Genomic DNA, 13,497 nt, shown 5'->3' with positions numbered 1-13,497 from the left:
AAGTCACATAGATGTAATTTTATTTGCAGAAATGATGTTTGCTTAATGAGTGGCTACAATTTTCATTGCAGAAATGATTTGGTGAACCCTGTTCGCCACTTGACCGTTGTGGGCAAGGGTCCTTACCCAACAGGCGTTCGTTTGTATAATAAATTACCTAATTATGTTAGAGTCAAATATTTATGTATTTAAGATAACAGTTAAGGACATACTTCTGGTAAACACTTTCTATTGGTTAGAGGAATACTTGCAGGCATCTATTTAACAATTTGTATGTTTTTGTGTATATTTTATATATTTTTATGTTAAATATTTTTATGTTAATGCTGGAATCGAATCTTATGATTGTATATATTAATAATATAGGTATGCAAAGTCCACAGATAGTGTGCTACTTTTTTTATAAACAAAATGGCGCCCTAAAATCGTGTTCTTTTCAATTTTTGCTATATAACTCCAAAGATTTCAACTTTACACCAAAAATACTCAAATAAAAATTCACCGCAATTAAATTCTGCATAGAAATGTGTTTTTTCCGATTTACTTCGATGAGAACTTTCCCCGGAAAAAGCGGTTTTTCCAACAAAATCTTTAATTTTCAACTAAACTTTTAGATAAGTAATTGTTAATCAATAATTAAATAACTTGGTAATACAAAAGCGCTTTTCGTATAGATTATAATTCCACAAGCCAATGGAAATTGAACAAACAGTTTAGCAACAATTGAATTGTTAATTAAAAATTTACGGTCGCTATAATAACGACAATAATTATGATGCGTACGAATAGCTAGGATTTTTTCATAAAAAGACACTATACCTATCTAATGTACTTTACGGAATTGAAATTGGACTATTTAAGCGGCCTCAGAAATATTTTCAAATTATAAAGAATTTTTTGGCTTATAAACAAATAGAATATCTCGGGAAATAATAAACTAAATTAAATTATAAAAACGGTATTCGAAAAAAGCGGCAGCACGCTTGTTTTAAAAGAAAAAACGTTTAATTACGATGAGTAGTTCCTAAGATACAATCGGTCAAAGTTGACCGGAATTTACGGAAAAGATATAAACAATAGGATCATAATTTTCAAACCATCACCTTTTCATTTTTGTCGTCTTTCTCCACACCAATTTTCATATCCTTAAAATACTCATAACATATATTATAGGCTATTGATTAAGTACTATAGAAAGGAACTACAACGTTAAAGGGGTTTTATTATTTCATATGGTCATTGAATCTCTATATATGGAAAAACCGCGGAGTGCTACCATTTAAAGGGGTGCGTTTTTGAGAAATGGGTGAACTAGTCCCTGGGCACAGGTTACATTCGGGTGAGTTCTATGCACTTTTGGTACAAACATGTCTACATAAAAATTGTTTCTGGTTAAATTTGCTATCTAAATATTACTTTTTAAAGTCAAAGATACTTTTTTTTACAAAAATATATTCAAAAGAAAAAGCACAAAGAAACCCAAAAGAAAGAAATTTTGTTTTTTGTCCCATAACTTTTGTCCACGGGGATATAGGTATAGACATTGCTTCACAGAAAAAAAACTTACATATTTTGTCTTTAAAATGATGTTTCGTAGAGGTCATTAGGATTTAAGGTTTTCGAAATATGATTTTTCAAAGTTCGCCACTCACAGCAATTTTGGGCAATTTTCCTTGTTATTTCGCAAATATTGTTCTGTAACTTTTTTCTACGTAACCTTAGGCATATGCAAAGGTAAATGTAAGAGGAATACAAATTAATTACCTTTAAAATGTTCTACTGTATAATGATGTACGATTCTTTTAAAGAGGTTATCTATTTCAAGACTTTATACTTTTAACGAGTTTTTAGATTTTTCACGATTATTTTTTAAGTTTTCCCTTATAACTTTTTTTTTTCTTCATTTAGGTATACATTATATAATAAAAAAGAAACCTTATTCTTTTTACTTTAAAATGGTGTATTATAAAAAATTCTAGGATAATTTTTGAATAAGATATGCTTTTTCATAATGTAATAAGTACTTGCAACGATTTTTGATTTTAGGATTATTTTTTAATTTCTCGTTATAATTTTTTTATGTGATTGTATGTTATGATTGAATCTTATTTTTTATAGGTAATACTTTGGATCCACTTGACTCGGCCGGAAAAACTTCAAAATATGATTTAATTCCAATATTTACTGTCAAAGCTTTGCTTGAAACCACAAGCTTTGCTTGAAAAAAATAGCATGTAAATGTACCAAAGGATGTACAAAAAACTGCGGTTGTAGGAAGATAGGAATTAGTTGTTCAATATTCTGCAAAGAGTGCATGTGCATGGGTACTAATTGTGGGCACTCTAAGATAACTGAAATGTCAGAGGAAGATATTGAAACTAATGCTAACGAAGAGATGGACTTTGATTTTGAAAAATTTTTAAATGTCAACGTTTAAATAATTTTAACTAAAGTGATGTTTTCTAAGACTAATGTTTATATAATTTTTGTAAAATCACTCGGTTTCCATCACATATTTAAATATAGATGATACACCATTTTAAAGAACAGAAAGTAAGCCCTCTGTATTGAGCAATATATAGTATAGTCATGCACAAGGAAAAAAAAGTTATACATAATGAGAAATTTCAAAAATAATCGTAATAAATTTAAAAAATAATATAATTTTTAAATTAGGTATTATATAGTATATAATATATAATATACTATTAAATATATAATATATTATATAGTAATAATATTTGATTTTTATATTATATTATAAAAAATCGTTAAAATTATAGAAACCTTAAAAAACCATAACCTCTTTAAACAAAAGTCGTACAACGTTATACAGTAGACCGTTTTAAAGGTAATTGATTTCTATTCCTATTACGTGTACTATTGCATATACCTAAAGTTACGTAGAAAAAAGTTACAGAACAATATTTGCGAAATAACAAGGAAAATTGGCCAAAATTGCTGTGAGTGGCGAACTTTGAAAAATCATATTTCGAAAACTATAAATCCTAATTAGCTCTACTAAACAATATTTTAAAGAAGAAATATGTAGGTTTTTTTTCTGTAAAACAATGTCTATACCTATATCCTCGTGGACAAAAGTTATAGGACAAAAAACAAAATTTCTTTCTTTTGGGTTTCTTTGTGCTTTTTCTTTTGAATATATTTTTGTAGAAAAAAGTATCACTGACTCTAAAAAAAGATATTTAGATAGGAAATTTAACCAGGAACAATTTTTATGTAGATATGTTTGTACCAAAAGTGCATAGAACTCACGCTAATGTAACCTGTGCCCAGGGACTAATTTACCCATTTCTCAAAAACGCACCCCTCTAAATGGTAGCACTCCGCGGTTTTTTCATATATAGATGTCCATTGACCATATAAAATAATAAAACCCCGTTAAAGTTGTAGTTCCTTTTAGCTATCTTATTTTGAATATAATCAATAGCCTATTATTATAATAAAAACTATCGATAATACTTGTGAAAATTGCCAAAAATAGCAAAATTCCAATCAAAAATTAGGTTGGAGAAAATGTAACCCTCAAAGTTCAAAATCGGTATACGTTAAAAAAATGCATTTTCTCGGCTTCTCATGGAGCAATTTCCTTCATTCTTTTTTTGTTCCCAAGTAATTCGAGTAGAGCCATCGAAGTAACGCATTATTAAATGTCAAACTTGCTTTTGTTTTGTTATAATAAATTAATTTATTTATTTTAACACAAAATTTTAATTTGTTTAAATAAAAATTGTTCAAATAATTATACAGCTTTCAAATGAGAATATTTATGTTTTTAACTTTAAAAGGTACACTTCTAGTAAGTTTATCTAAAAAAAAGCCTACAACTGGAAAAAATATGTAGTTTTCTGTTCTTATAAATAAATTAATCTAGTATAACAAAACAAAAGCAATTTTGACATTTAATAATGCGTTAGTTCGATGGCTCTACTCGAGTTATTAAGGAACAAAAGAAGAATGAAGGAAATTGCTCCATGGGAAGCCGAGAAAATGCATTTTTTTAACGTATACCGATTTTGAACTTTGAGGGTTACATTTTCTCCAACCTAATTTTTGATTTGAATTTTGCTATTTTTGGCAATTTTCACACGTATTATCGATAGTTTTTATTATAATAATATATGTTATGAGTATTTTAAAGATATGAAAATTGGTGTGGAGAAATAGGACAAAAATAAAAAGGTGATGGTTTTGAAAACTATGATCCTATTGTTTATATCCTTGCCGTAAATTCCGGTCAAATTTGACCGACTGTATCTCAGGAACCACTCGTCATAATTAAACGTTTTTTCTTTTAAAAGAAGCATCCTGCCGCTGTCTTTCGAATACCGTTTTTACAATTTAATTTAGTTTAATATTATTTTCTGAGATATTCTATTTGTTTATAAGCCAAAAATTGTTTATAATTTTAAAATATTTCTGAGGCCGCTTAAATAGTCCAATTTCAATTCTGTAAAGTACATTAGATGGGTATAGTGTCTTTTTATGAAAAAATCGTAGTTATTCTTATGCATCATAATTATTGTCGTTATTATAGCGACGGTAAAGTTTTAATTAACAATTCAATTGTTGCTAAATTGTTTATTCAATTTCCATGGGCTTCTGGAATTATAATCTATACAAAAAGGGCTTTTACATTACCAAGTTTTTTAAATATTGATTAACAATTAACTTTTCTAAAATTTTAGTTGAAAATTAAAGATTTTGTTGGAAAAACCAGCTTTTTTCGGGGAAAGTTTTCATCTAACTGAATCGGAAAAAACACGCCTCTGTGCAGAATTTAATTGCGGTCAATTTTTATTTGGGTGTTTTTGGTGGAAAGTGAAAATCTTTGGAGTTATAGAGCAAAAATTGAAAAAAACACGATTTTCGGGCGCCATTTTGTTTATAAAAAAAGTAGCACACTATTTGCGGACTTTGCAGACCTATATTATTAATACATACAATAATAAGATTCGATTCCAGCAATAAAATTGCTGGTAAATAACTTTTCCTTGTATTTTGCTAATTAGCCCAGAGTATGACTGATTGATATGGGCAGCTCACTTTTAAAAGTTTCTCTCAGTTTTCCCTATACTTACAGAATTCGTTTTTGTTTTTGAAGAAATAATCAATTTCGTTCTTTGTGTTTCCATCAGAGCCTTCGCAGTTTTTTCTTTTTATAGAAACTGTTTAACAGAGACTGTTTTCCAAAAGGAAAATTAACAGTTATTTGCCTCTATCATTTCTGCCTTCGCCTCCAAAATTTACAAATATTATTTCAGAAAGGTCTTCTTTAGTAGCTATTTTGGCATTAAACTCTCCACCTATTAATTAAAAGTGGCTAGGATTTCTGGATTGCACAGGATATTTGATTGTAGAATATTTGGACTTATTCGCCTGGATGTCATGTAGCAGGATGATTGAGTGATTTTTAGGAAACTTTTGAATGTTACTTTTCAATTATAGACTTTAAAAAGAAATATCTTTTCGAAGTTCAGCATATTCAAGCCGAACAAAGCAACTTTAGCAAAGTCTTTGGCAACTAAATACAATGGCAAATGTGTTATGTGGCATATTCCCAGTAAAGATAGTAAATTGTGTTAACATGCCACAATAAAATAGCTTTAGAACAATATTATTAATTTATGCTAAAAATTAGTCTAAGCATATTTCCTTTACTTTTTACTAAACTACATTAGTTTTGTAGTTCTTTTTAATTATTTTGAAATAAGTTTTATTATCTACTTTATCATTTTTCATAACGCAAACAAATATTATTTAGTAAATGCAACTACATGTTTTCTAATCGAATAATATTTGTTTACACTTAAATATTGTTTTACATGGAATGTATTGACAATTATTTTGTTAATTAATTTAAATCGCGAGCAGTAGAATAAAGCATGAAATGGTAAGCATGTACTAACAAATTGGCCTATTCATAAATTATCATCTGTTACAAAGAGAACATTTACCTTTTGTTGAAATCTGTTAATTTACAGATAGAAATTAAGCATCCAAGCTCATTGGTATTTTGGAATTCAGCGTGAATCTGTCGCTTGACATCACGACAGCTAAGGCACGATGTGCCTCAGAACGTATTGGGTATATCTACTTTCGCCTAACGACTTATGGTGAAGATATACCCTTTTCATAGGGACCAAAACTCCATACCCTCGGTGGTCCAGGCATCTGCTCCGAAATATTTCGAATAATGAATTTATAGTAATATTAATTAAGCTATTGTACTGCGTATGCATAGCTCTTTAAAATGCACTTATTTAGTTAGCTATGTTAGTACTATATTTTAAATAAAAGTAATATTTGAGCTTTTAAAGATAAGCGGGTCTCTGAACAAAAACAACTATGACTGTGCTAATTTACAGAGAGAAATTTAAAAATATGAAAGAATTAAATAGTTTTTAAGACAAAGTCCGTTCCAATGAAAATTTGACCCCCCAAGAAACTCAGAAACCGAGAGCTTCTTCAAAATAAAAAAAAACACGTCAATTTATAATGGGAGTGGGACTAATTTTCATGCAAAATTCATGTCTCCAAATGTAACCCCCTACTGCCCCGCATCAACCCTCACTTTTTTTAAATAGCAGTTGTGGTCGAGTGGCACATAATTTGAAAAGTAATTTTTTTCTCTACACGTAATATTCTCTTTTCTCTGTTCTCTATGAATTCTTACATAATAAGTTTAAAGATAATTTTGGACGTAACAAATGTATTATAAATTAGTTAAATTCAAAGTTGTCTTTAAAGTTATTCCGCAAATTAAAAAAAAGGTAGCGGTTCATGTAGAGAAATAAAATACTTTTCAAATGATCATTATCATCACGTAGCGCTACAACCCTGAGTGGGTCCTGGCTGACTCTACAACTTTCGTCCAATTTGTTAAGTCTTCCATCAACCTAGGATCAAATGGAATGTTCGTTTTTCGGAGATCTGATTGGATGTTATCTCCCCATCGCATTCTGGGACGCCCAAGTGGTCTTTTGCCTGTATAGGTCTGGATTCTGCGTATGAAAAAAAAGTTGATTAATAGCACGCTGAAAATTTTTTAATAGCTTAAGGGTGTCTAGTCGGACAAACTTTGATGTATGTGAACACTGGAACAGGGGAAGTTTTAATTGTGGAACAGGTTAAAAATTTGGAACGTCAGACTACGAAAACGTCCCATGTATTTTGTCAGACAGAACTTCCAATTAATTTGTTCCCCTTTCATTAAACTGTTCTGCAAAAATCAGACTGCTGTTTATCACCAACTTGGCATTTTAATGAGTGGAACACGTAGAACATGTCAAATGACAGGAATTATGACAGATGGCAAATAGCAGTCTGATTTTTGCATGAGAGTTTAATAAAAGGGTAACAAATCAGTTGAAAGTTCTGTCCGACAAAATACATGGGACGTTTTCGTGGTCTGATGTTCCAAATTTTTAACCTGTTTCACAATTAAAACTTCCCCTGATCCACTGTTCCCATACATCAAAGTTTGTCCGACTAGACAACCTTAAGCTACTAACAAATTTTCAGCTTGTTATTAATCAACTTTTTTTCATACGCGGGATCCAGATCTAGTAGGAATCTCCTCCCATACCAGTTTTACCAGTCTCTCGTTATGAAGTCTGTGCACGTGGCCTGCCCATCTTAGTCGCTGTGATTTAATTTCTTGGACAATATCGGTATCATTGTAGAGTGCTTTTAATTCGATGATGGTTCTGATCCTATACTGGTTTGTGTTAATGTCCGTGGTGAGGTCCGAAAATTTTTAAGTATTTTTCGTTCAAAACGTCTGAGCTTTTCTTCGTTTGATTTGGTCATGGTCCACGTTTCGCATCCATATCTTAGTACAGGTCTGATGATGGATTTATAGATTTTGATCTTGGAACTTCTGGTAAGATTTTTTGATTTTAAAAGCTTATCCAGTGCGAATAGACAGCGACTTGCTGATTTGATTCTTTTTTTATTTCTTCAGTAACATCGTCGTCACCTGTGATTACGGCCCCCAGATACTTAAAACGTTATACTCTTTCGAAATTGAAGGTGCTGATCAGCACATTTTATCCTATCCTCTCTCTTCGTGTCGTTCTATTTATACACATATATTTCGTCTTCTCTTCATTAATCCTTAGCCCTAAACGTCCCTAAACGTCCCTACTTCGCTTGTTACTCCTTCCACCTTGTTGAAAATGGTTTTTGTGGATAGGATGGAGTCTCTAACGAGATCAATGTCATCTGCATAAGCTAGTAATAACTTGGGACCTTGAACCGATAGCAGTTCCATTTTTATTTCGACCGACCTCATGGCTTTCTCTAAAACAAGGTTAAAAGTAGTGGAGATAACGCATCAGCCAGTTTGAGTCCACTGTTGATTTCAAAGCTGTCAGACAGTTTATTATTTACACGTACTTTTGATATTCCACCGTCCATACAGACTTTAGTCATCCGAATGAGTTCTTTCGTATTGAGAACTCCGCCATGTCATTCCATACTTGACTTCTTTCTACTCTATCATATGCCTGTCGGAAGTCTATGACGAGATTGTGTATGGGTCTGTTATACTCCCATTCCTTTTCTAGAAGCTGTCTCAGTGTGAATAATTGATCTATTGTGAATCTGTTTGCCCTAAAACGGCTTGATATTCTCCTAGGCCATTTTCAGCATAGGGGGTTAGTCTACTAAGAGTGATGTTTGAGATGATTTTATATGCCATGTTTGGGAGTGAAATTCCTCTATAATTCGCGCATTTTGTTTTGTCCCCTTTTTTGTGAATGGGCACTATCATGTTTTCCTTCCATCTTGCTGGAATCCTTTCTTCTAACCATATTTGCGTTATTAACTGGTGGATTTGGCGATGTAGTGTAGGGGGGGGGGGGGCGGGTGGTCAAATTTTCGTTGGAATACACTGTAAAATAAAACATGATAGTTTTAAGTATGACAGTAATTTTAAAAATAAAATCTTCAAGGAAAGTCATATGTTAAATCCTAAGAATTATAAAACAAAATATTTAAACAAATACTAAATACTTTCTCAAACAAGTACTATTATCATTAGATTAAATTTCATTATTATGTTAAAATCAGCGGCTTATGAAACATTGCATCCCAAACGTGAATATATCAATGTAATAATAATTCTAATGCAGCCTTTTGGGCGTCGTCCTAGGAAGCAATTAACATTTCATTAAAGCTCTTCGCATTATCGTCTTTGCGCTTACGATATTCAGAAAATATTCGCATGCAAATGCCGGTTTCAAGTGTTTATCCAATAATTTCTCTGGCCCGAACAAATTTCGAATAAATGAGTTTCCCAAGAACTCACTCCATTCAAATTTATTTTCCTTTCTTGGTTCTTCGCTTCGCTTTGGCTGCTGCTTAGCGAAAAAGAGATTTTTTGCTTTCTGCGATTTTCTTGTGTCTCGCCGGGCGTTTTCACTTTAAATAGTTCTAAATAAACAACTAGCGGATATCCCACAGTGTTTTATAGCTTAAACGACAACACACCAAGAGAATAGTTTCTTTAAAATGTAAGGAACAGGAAATATTTTTGTTTCTGGGTTTGGATGTCGTATACTTTAACTTCTGTTAACGAGAATAAAAACGTGATGTATTAAAAAATAATTTATAATGAAAATACTGTTATCTAGATTTATTCCAATTTTTATTAATATATCATGCTGTATTTTTCTTCTTCTTCTTCTTCTTCTTTTTTCTGTGTAGACATGACTCTGATTGTTTTTCAATGTGACTCCAGTAAGATGACATTCCAATATATTCGTGTTCTTCTCCGATCCTCGTACTATTAATTGGGGTATAGTCTCTCACTTACTTACTACTTATTTGTTGTCATTCGGCTTATGAGGTTATTCCATTCTACTCTTCTGTTTTTCACCCAGTTGTTAATGTTTTTCACTTTATATCTATCTATCTTTTCACTATCTTATAGTGTCTTACTATCGATTTTTCGAAGTGTTTTTATCTCTGCCCTTTCTGCATTCTTTTTTTCTTTTACTTCTTTTCCAATATTTTTATTTTTCCATATTGTTTCATTCAGGCAACCTGCGGCTCTGTTTGCTTTATACACCTGCTCTTCCACTTTTGTTTCGAGCTTTCCGTAGCTAGATAGTGTGATTCCTAGATATCTAGATATCATATAACTCCATGACTTGTTCTATCACCCTCCAGCTCTAATTTACACCTTCTTAGATTTGCTGTTATAACCACGCAATTAGCCTTTTTTGGGGAAATTAACATGTTAAATTTTCTAGCGGTTATACTAAATTGGTGCAACATATGTTGTAAATCATCTTAACTTTGATAGATTAGTAATTGCATCGTCTGCATAGCAGATTATTTTAAATTGTTTTTGTCCCAATTTTTTTTGTTCTTACTTTTTTTATTATTTCATCCATGATCAAGATGAACCATAGAGGACTCAGGGTGTCTCCCTGTCCTTTAAGCTAGAAGAAGAGGTAAATGATATACCAAGAAGATTGCAGCAGTAAGTTTATTCTGTAATAATACAGCTAAATAATGGTAAAGCAGTAAAGCACTTCCAAAAAAAATGACAAGAAAACGCTACAATGAGCCTGACGTCATCCCCTAAAAATGTTCCTAAACATGTATCGACCAATATCGCCCTCTCTCTCGTGTCGTTTCCCTATTACTGGGGATCGTAATTTTTTCCAATATTCTTCTCCAGCCCCACATCTCAAAGCCCACAAAGAGCCCAAGTCTCTGCCCCTTATAGAAATATTGAAAATACAAGGGCTTATCTTGATATTTTGAGACATAGATCTGTCTATCAAAACTTTAGTTAGGCTACTCATCTCATTTTTTGCCATACCAATACGTCTCCGAAATTCTGCTTCACAGTTACCATCGTCAGTTAAATTAGACCCGAGATAGACAAATGTGTTTACTATCTGGTATTCCTGTAACATGTTAGTCAATTGAATAGTGTCGAATCTGTCGACCACCATTATTCTTGCCTTAGCTTTATTGATTTTCAGACCAACTTTACTGCTTTATTGCATCAAACATTTCTTGCTCATTTGCTTCTATAAATGTGGTGTCATCAGCAAATCTTAAATTGGATATTCTCTTACCAGCTACTGTTACTCCACCGGCCAATCCTTCTAAAGCCATCCTCATGACATGCTCACCATAAATGTTAAATAAGTCAGGTGACAACACGCATCCTTGTATAACACCTCTCTCGGTGGTCGCGCTCAAATGGAATTATTGACCAACGTCGCACTAAAAGCTCACCCTGTGTGTACTAAAAGCCATCAATTCTTCAGCCCAAGAAGGAGACGAAATATTACTACAAGATGAAGGATGAATCCAGAGATAATAATTCGTTTATATTGCGGTGGATCATAAATGGGCTTTGTGCCCAATATGAACCGTTATAAAATTTTTAATTAAAAAAACAACTTAAAGAAACTCTTTTCTCTCATAGAGAGTGACGCTAATTTTTGATTGACTGCATCTGAGATCTCAAAACAACCTTGACTATAATATAGCCATAGCCACTACAAAAGTTATGTTTATATACTTCTACAAGAAACTAAATTAAAACAGCTGCAAAAATAGTTTCATTATTACGTACACGAATATTTTTATTGCAATTATAAACCAGGAAACTATGCGGACATTTGATGAAAACTTTATTTCTCCTAAGACTCTCATAACAATTTTTCCCATATGTATTTATAGTTGTGATTTGAGTTATAAGAATGGTGGTGAGTAAATATCATAAAACCCTTATTTATGACACCTCTAATATCGTAAGTCTTCGCTTATCAACGAACAGAATGGCTCGTAAATTTGTTGTCCTATAATACAAGGATAAAATGAAAAGGGCAAATTGCCATTAAGGATTTGTTGAAGCAATTACCTTTTTATCGGCCTTGTTGATTGCTGCTGGAAAAGATAAAAACAAATTAATAAAACTTATCATCACTGAAACGACCATTTTGGTAGTAAAAACAAGTATAATATTCCTATCTTAATTCTTTCACTACACATCAACTACACTATAATATACTGATGAAAAATTTATGTTTCATTTTAAATTTTTTTCTGTGAGACTTCGAAACCAATTTAGCAAACCTATGTGTCAAATGATAACTTAAGATCCTATATAATGCAGTCATTACTATGTATCTATTATCTGTCAATTGAGGAATTTCATTTTTGGCATTTCACATTGGCAAAACAACGTTCTCTCACAATCATAAAGTGGTTCCTTGGTGAAACTCGTCTTCTGAAGAGGCGATATTTCAAAAGAGCTCGATTTAAGTACCAGAAAAACAAAAGCCTTAGAAATCTAATAAATTACAAACAATTTAACCCTCGTAAAGCAGTGCTTAGATTCTTACGTAAACAACAGTGCGGGGTGCATTTGCACCCCATCAGTATATCCATTTTTAAACGCTTTTATTTAGTTCAATAGATTGCGTCAAATCTTTGGATGTTAATTTGACTACCTTTTTTTCCATGCAAATGAGTGAAAATTTGCAGACATATTGCAATCGCGGGAACAATACACGAATAGACAACAAAAAATTTTTGTTTCTGTTTATTAATTGTTTAAATAAAAAAAAAACGATTTTAATGGAAAAAGGCCTAAATTCACTTGTTTTTTACAATGTAGAAACTTGAAACTTTTACGGATTGTAGCTAATGATATAACCTATACATAATTTCACTTTTTAAGTTAATTGTTTACGTTCTGCGTCATAAATAAACAATAAAGTTGTAAATTTTGAATACTCATATTATATTTGTTTATACAGTACGATGCAAATGAAAGGAATAAATTCATTATTTCGTAAAAAGGCGACTTTAAGGAAAAATCCCGAAAGAGGTTGATTTTTATTTTTAAATTACGATATTTTGGCGTATATGTCATAATAGTGACGTCATCCATCTGGGCGCGATGACGTAATCGATGATTTTTTTAAATGAGAATAGGGGACATGCGATAGCTCATTTGAAAGGCCATTCAATTATTTATTCAGTAATATAAAAATTTATATAATTATTTGTACAGGGTGTCCAAAAATAATTTTTTAATTAAATTATTTGACAAGAAAGAAGAATGTATGTAATTTATTATTAGACACTTTTCTTTAGTTCAATCGTTTGTGTCAAATATTTAGACGTTAGTTTGACTGCCTCTTCTTCAATGAAAATGAATGAAAATTTGCAGACATATGCATTCGCAGGAACAATACACGAATAGTCAATAATTTTTTTTTATGTTTATTAATTGTTTAAGCAAAAAAAACACGATTTTAATGGAAAATGCTTAAATTCCCTTTTTTTTACAATGAAGAAACTTGAAAGTTTTAGAGATTGTAGCTAGTTATATGAACTATACATAATTTCACTTTTTACGGTAATTGTTTACATTATGCTTCATAAATAAACAATAGAGATTAAATTTTTTTGTCGATTCCGACTAATTTTCATGTT

The sequence above is a fragment of the Diabrotica virgifera genome, chromosome 3 (assembly GCF_917563875.1).
Source record: "Diabrotica virgifera virgifera chromosome 3, PGI_DIABVI_V3a".
NCBI classification, from domain to species: Eukaryota; Metazoa; Arthropoda; class Insecta; order Coleoptera; family Chrysomelidae; genus Diabrotica; species Diabrotica virgifera.
Note: the sequence above shows the minus strand (reverse complement) of the source record.